Source organism: Cynocephalus volans, chromosome 12 (assembly GCF_027409185.1).
Source record: "Cynocephalus volans isolate mCynVol1 chromosome 12, mCynVol1.pri, whole genome shotgun sequence".
In the NCBI taxonomy this organism is placed as follows: Eukaryota; Metazoa; Chordata; class Mammalia; order Dermoptera; family Cynocephalidae; genus Cynocephalus; species Cynocephalus volans.
In genome coordinates this window covers 102,819,410-102,826,028 of record NC_084471.1, presented here as the reverse complement: position 1 = coordinate 102,826,028, position 6,619 = coordinate 102,819,410, and the positions used below count along the sequence as shown (strand labels likewise).

General features: G+C 37.4%; 1 pseudogene; it reads right to left on the bottom strand.

The window, feature by feature from the left end:
- Positions 1–5,289: 5,289 nt before the first annotated feature.
- On the bottom strand, positions 5,290–6,217 carry LOC134361135 (olfactory receptor 4C16-like; annotated as a pseudogene).
- Positions 6,218–6,619: the final 402 nt, after the last annotated feature.

Here is a 6,619-nt window from a genome sequence, read left to right as displayed (position 1 = left end):
TTAGAAGCAGCCGATGATATATCAGTGTTTATGACAGGGAGCTCACATCATTGAGCCCATATTTAGCCTACATTCTTGCCACTGTAGACTCTTTGTTGATGTGCCTATTGAGGCTTCACTGTGGAATCATTAAGCTGAATCATGACAGAGTATGGTTTATTCTGATTATCTGGGTATTTAAAACTACTCTATTGTATATGCTGTCTAATCAGTCCCTACTTTAATAGGTCTGTTCACATACCTCCTTTCCAGACAACTTGTTCAGCCTTTTTTCCTTCCAGACCCATGATCTCCACCCCAGGCATTTGCCACTGCCCCTGAACCAATGTATATCCATAATCCAGGACACTTCTTACTCTATACAAATTTGAAAACAAGGTTACTATTGAGGGATCAGTCAACTGGCAGAAATTCCCTATGCTACTTCCCTTTGAGACCATCATTGAAATGGGCTATGATGGTGGCATGGTTCAAATGTTTGTCCCCTCCAAAGCTCATGTGGAAGCTCGATTCCCAATGTGACAATGTTGAAAGGTGGGGCCTTTAAGAAGTGATTGGATCCTAAGTACTATGACCTTATGAATAGATTAATCCATTCATGGCGTAATGGATTAATAGTTTCATGGGTTATCGTGGGTGTGGGCTGGTGGTTTTATAAGGAGAGCAAGTGATCACTTTAACATGCGCTCTTGCCATTCTCACCAGGTGATACCTTGCATTGACATGAGATTCTGTACAGAAGCCACAGCAAGAAGTAGGCCCTCACCAGATGTGCTTATGGACCTTGGTCTTCTCAACCTGGAAAATTGTAAGAAATAATTTTTTCTTATAAATTATCCACTTTCACATATTCTGTTATGAGAAACAGAAAAATCACTAATACAGATGGGTAGCTATTCTTTTCACATCCATGCCAGTGTGTTGTGCTGATTTGTCTGTAAGCCAGACCAGAATCCTTTCCTGCTCAGTTGATCATAGAGTACTCCCTATGAGGCCACAGGTGGGAGCTGAGGGAGAGGCATTGATTTACCAGGAGTGGGTGATAGGAAAGTCACAACCATCCATTTGTTCATGAATTACTCCTGCCTTCTGACTCAGGCCCACTTCTTTCCAATTCAGGCTGCTTAACCTCCAGAGCTATAGACTTGTTGAATCCCATATATCCAGTTTATAATGGCTATTTCTGGTTGCAAAGTCTCCTGATATCCCTGGGCAATCACTCAGAATCTGTACTTGCTATCTAAATGTGAGTTAATTGTGTCTTTCTTTTTTATGAGGATTGAGAAGTATGCATTTATCTAGCACCAAAATTTCTGTAATCGTACCAAATGTAAAATACAGTCATGCATTGTTTAGTGATGATAAGCTCTGAAAAATATGTCAAGTGATTTTATTGTTGTGTGCACATACATCAAGTGTATGTAAACAAACCTAGATTGTATAGCCTACTACACACCTAGGCTATATGGTATAGTCACCATTGTAAACACGGTCTATCATTGACTAAAAAGTTATGTGGCTCATGACTGTAGTCAGGTTAAGGAGCTGTGATTGAGATCCAGCTATCATCTACCATAACACATTTGGTTTTGGCAAGGAACAGACAAGTTTAAAAAAGAGACATAATATAGAGACTAGCTGTTTTGTGTCCATTAACCCATTTCTTGCTGTCCCCTTCACCCTCCCATCCCCACCTCCAGTAACCAGAGTTCTGTTCTCTCCTTTTGAAAATTCAACATATTATTATGATTCTTTTTTTTCTCTTTCTTAGCTCCTACTTATAAATGAGAACATACAGTATTTCTCTTGCTATGCCTGGCTTATTTCATTTAACATAATTTTCTCCAAGCTCATCCATGCTCCTACAAAAAGCAGAATTTCATTCCTTTTTTATGGCTGAATAGTATTCCATATTTTCCTTATCCAGTCATCAATCAATTGACATTTAGGTTGCTTCCAATTCTTGGCTATTGAAAATAGAGCTGCAATAAACATGGGAGTGCAAATATCTCCTCAACATGATGCATTATTCATTTATTTGTAATATAATTTGAAGTCAGGTAGTGTAATGCCTCTGGTTTTATTTTGTTTTTACTCAGGATTGCTTTGGCTGTTCAGAATTATTTGTTGTACCATAAGAATGTTTGGACTGTTTTTCTATTTCTGTGAAGAATGTCATGTGTATTTTGATGGAAATTGTAATGAATATGAAGATCGTTTGAGTAGTATGGACATTTTCACCACATTAATTCTTCCAATCAATGAACATCAAATATCTTTCTATTTTTAGTGTCTCCTTTAATTTCTTTCATCAGGGTTTTGTAGTTCTCATTATAGAGATCTTTCACTTCCTTGGTGAAATTAATTCCTACTGTTTTATTTTGGAAGTAGCTATTATAAATGGGCTTGCTTTCTTGATTTCTTTTTCTGCTAGTTTCTTGTTGTGTATGTAAACACTACCGATTTTTGAATATTGATTTAATATCCCACAACCTTAGTAAAAACCCCACCAAAAAAAAACCTCCTACTGCTGATAAGCAGATCTTATGAGAATATTTGTGCTAAGTTTTCCAGGATTTTCATTCCAAAGTCCCACAGACTAGGTGGCTATATCCACAGAAATTTATTGTCTCACAGTTCTGGAGACTAAAGTTTTGAGATCAAGGTGTCTGCAGGTTTGGTTCCTCCTGAGAGCTGTGAGGAGAATTTGTTCCACATCTCTCCTTGCTCCTCCAGTGACTGGCAATCTTTGATGTTTTGTGATTGTAGATGTGTCACCTCGATCTCTGCCTTCATCTTCACATGGCATTCTCCCTCTCTGTGTTTGTCTCTGTGTCCAAATTTCACTTTTTATTAGAACACCAATCATATTAGGTTAAGGTCACCCTAATTAATTGAATTTCATTACCTCTGTAAAGACCCTGTCTCTTAATAAGTTTGCATTCTGAGGTACTGGGGATCAGGATTCCAGCATATCTTTTTCTTGGACAACAAGATTCAACCCATAACAACATCCAATCCCAAGTTATAGGTGAGTGCCTCATGTCAAAAAAATCTTTAATCTCGAGACTTATGTTCTGCCACCCTCTGTAAATACCTTCTACATCCACTTCCATAGTGGGGTGCTCTTGGGGTTTCTACCTGTGTATATTAGCCAAGTCCTGTGATTTACTCTTATGTGTCATTTCCTCCTAGAGCCAGATTGGACTTTCTGGAAGCTAGTCTCTGGTTAGCTGTTTGGAAGCCATTTGGAGTATAGGAGGAAGCTCATGAGGAGAACAAATGTTATTGCATGACGAGTTCTTCTAATGAGGCAACAGCATGGTGTTTATGCACAGAACCACTGTCTTTCTCTTTCTAGGCAAAGGAAGGAAGTTGTGAAAACCCAGAAGGTGCAAGATAATTTATTGAGTTACGGCTCTCACACTTTCCCACACAAATGTTCCTATTTTAGCTCTCAGATTCCCACTCTCTTCCTATTAAAATACTAATTTCAACTAAAAAACCTGGTGAGGCTACACATTCATTTTTACTTGCATTTTTAATATAAAATCCTGGACATGTTTAGAGCACAATCTCTGTCTGCAGGAGATGTGCTGACAGTAGCCATGGGGGCTCTATATTGAATTCATGTCCAGAAGACATACTGGAAAGAATATATCTAGAGAGGCACCTAGACTTGATATAAATCACTCTTCATATTTTCCTTGTCTTGAGTTAAAAGATGACCCTTGCAATAGCAAAACTAAACTGCACCTTTTGTGCAATGATAAACTGCTTGAGACTGATTTCAACTTGAAATTTACAGAGTGTGAAAAAACGTGATGCTTGCATGTCACTATAGTTCATTGTGGAAATTCACAGTCTTCTATTCACACACACACACACACACACACACACACAAGATGATCATTTTCTCAAGGTAAAACAAGTCAGATGCTCCTGGTGTAAAAAAAATATAAACTCAGAAACTTTAACATAATTTAGTAATTTATAAATATAAATGGAAGTCCCAAATAAACAAAAAACCTTAAGCTTAATTATCTACATGGAAAAATACAAATAAAAAACCAAATTGAAATCAGAAAAATTTTTAGTGATTAGAGACTGTGGTGTTGATGGATAGTGACAAAGTGCATTGCAGAAATATACTATTAATTTAAACATTGCCATCTTCTCTATTCGAGTTGCTTTTCTCTAGATTGTATTGAAAACTCCCTAGCATAATTTATAGCTGTGATGTAACTATTTCTCTTTGAAAGCCTTAAAATATCCCTTTGAGCTATACATTATTGTTGAATCTGCTAATATTTTCAAATTTTCTACCATCAAGTAACTGCATTCTTTGTTTCTACTCCACACAAATATCTCTACCTTAATTTGAGCTGTCTACGATATAATTATAATAGCACTATATTATAAACAATACTAGAATTGTTATAATTCAGGAGAAACTTTACTGCACCCCAAAATTTATCTGGATCAAAGTAGGAGCAGAAAGTAAATTTTAAAGAAAGAATATGATATGAAGACAACCCCAACAGTGAGAACCTTCCTAAAATCAAGGACTCTTTCAGAGGAGTGGATTTTTTCTCCACAATTTGTTACTTTTCTAGAAGGATCTCAGTAAACACATGATAGAATTTCAGAGTATAATCACAAGAATTTGGAAAGAGATTACCTAGGTGATACAAGAGTACTTCAAAAATTTCATGAAAAAAATTCGTATTATTTTTTGATTTTATTTTTCCACAAAATTTTGAAGTACCTTCGTATATACTGTCCCTTACAATATGAAGTTTCCACAGATATTTGAAACTGGTGCTTTCTGCTGAGTTAGGAAGATCCACTAAGTTGACGATAAGACATGATGAGGCCAAAGTGTCTATTAAGGGAAACAGTTTGGAAGAGGAGAAACCTATGAAGTTGCAGATATAAACTTTGTGTGTACACATGAATAACTATTAAGAGAGAACTCCAGAAATCAACATGGAAAAGGGCAGAAAAAACAACAGACCAAAACTATAAGTGACACTAAGCAGAGGCAGAGATACAGCTGTGAACATCATGTAAGGCACTGGGCCCTACAAACCGGTTTGTACTTTGTGCAGTCTCTTCTTCCACATAATGATGACTCACCATTAACCAGTGTTTGTGTTCACATTGTCTCTTTTCAGGAAAAAATTCACCCAAGATGTATTTACATTTAATTGTCAACAAAAAGATAACATTCTGTACTGACTTCTTCTAGGTCAATTCAAAGTATGAAGAAGGATTTTAAACCTGCATTCATCTTCTGTTATCTGAGATCAACTTCTTGCTCCATAACTTCTTCATGGCATTTTTCACTTCCATATTCCTCAGTGTATGAATCAGAGGGTTGAGGAAAGGTATTACAAGTGTATAAAACACAGCTATCATCCATGGGAAAGGTTTTTGCAGGGCATGTGTGTATAAATGTGCATGGACCAAAGAACAAGATGACCATGATGATGTGGGAGATGCAGGTGGACAGGGCTTTCCTCCTCCCTTCGGCACTGTTGTTCCTCAGGGAATGCAAGATGACAACATAGGAGAACATCAGCATGACAAAACTCACTGTGCAAATGGTACCACCATTGGACACCAGGAGTAAGTTGATCACATAGGTGTCTGAACAAGCAAGTTTCAACAGAGGCTGCAAGTCACAGAAATAGTGATCAATTACATTGGGGCCACAGAAAGGCAAACTCAAGGCAAGAAAAATCTGAGCTAAAGAATGCACACAGGAGCCCACCCAGGCCATGGCCAACAACACACGACGGTTTTGGTGGCTCATGATGGTCATGTAGTGCAGGGGCTTACAGATGGCCACATAGCGGTCAACAGCCATGAGTATAAGGATGAAGATCTCTAGGCAGCCAAAGAAATGGGATGAAAAGACTTGGATCATGCACTCAGTGGAAGAGAGAGTGGTCTTCTTTGAAAGGGCATCCACAATGCTTCTAGGAGCTATGCAAGTAGATGAGCAGGTGTCAGTTAAGGATAAGTAGAAAAGGAAGAAGCACATGGGGCTGCCAAGTGCCTGACTGGTCTTAATGGTAACTATGATTAGCAATTTACCAGACAATGCCCCCAAGTAGAAAAGCAAGAAAGTGGCAAAAACGATTTTCTTCCTAAGAGGATACTGTGTCAACCCAAGCAGAATGAACTCAGTCACATTATTATTTAGGTGCATGATTTCATGAATGAGAAGAAAGGGAGAGTATGAAATGGTTTGATTGCAAAAAATAAAGGAATTAATTGATGACGTCCTATGTGATATTAAGAGCTACTTTAAATAAAAATAAATAGTCCTCATCAGGGACATTTTGTCTGTGGTCTCAATAAGCCACTAAAACACTTGTTCCACAATTTTAATGACCACATAACAGGGTGAAGTGTATAGTATTTGTACGCAGTATGTGATGATCAAATCAATATTACTAGCATGTTCATCGTTATGAAATTTAATCACTTTTTGTGTCCCTTATCCAATTACTCCTTACCCTCCCTTACCCTCCTTTTTTAAAAATGTAGATAAAAATAGTATCACAGGGTTTCACTTTCAAGAACAAATCCGTTTATCTAGATCTTTTTT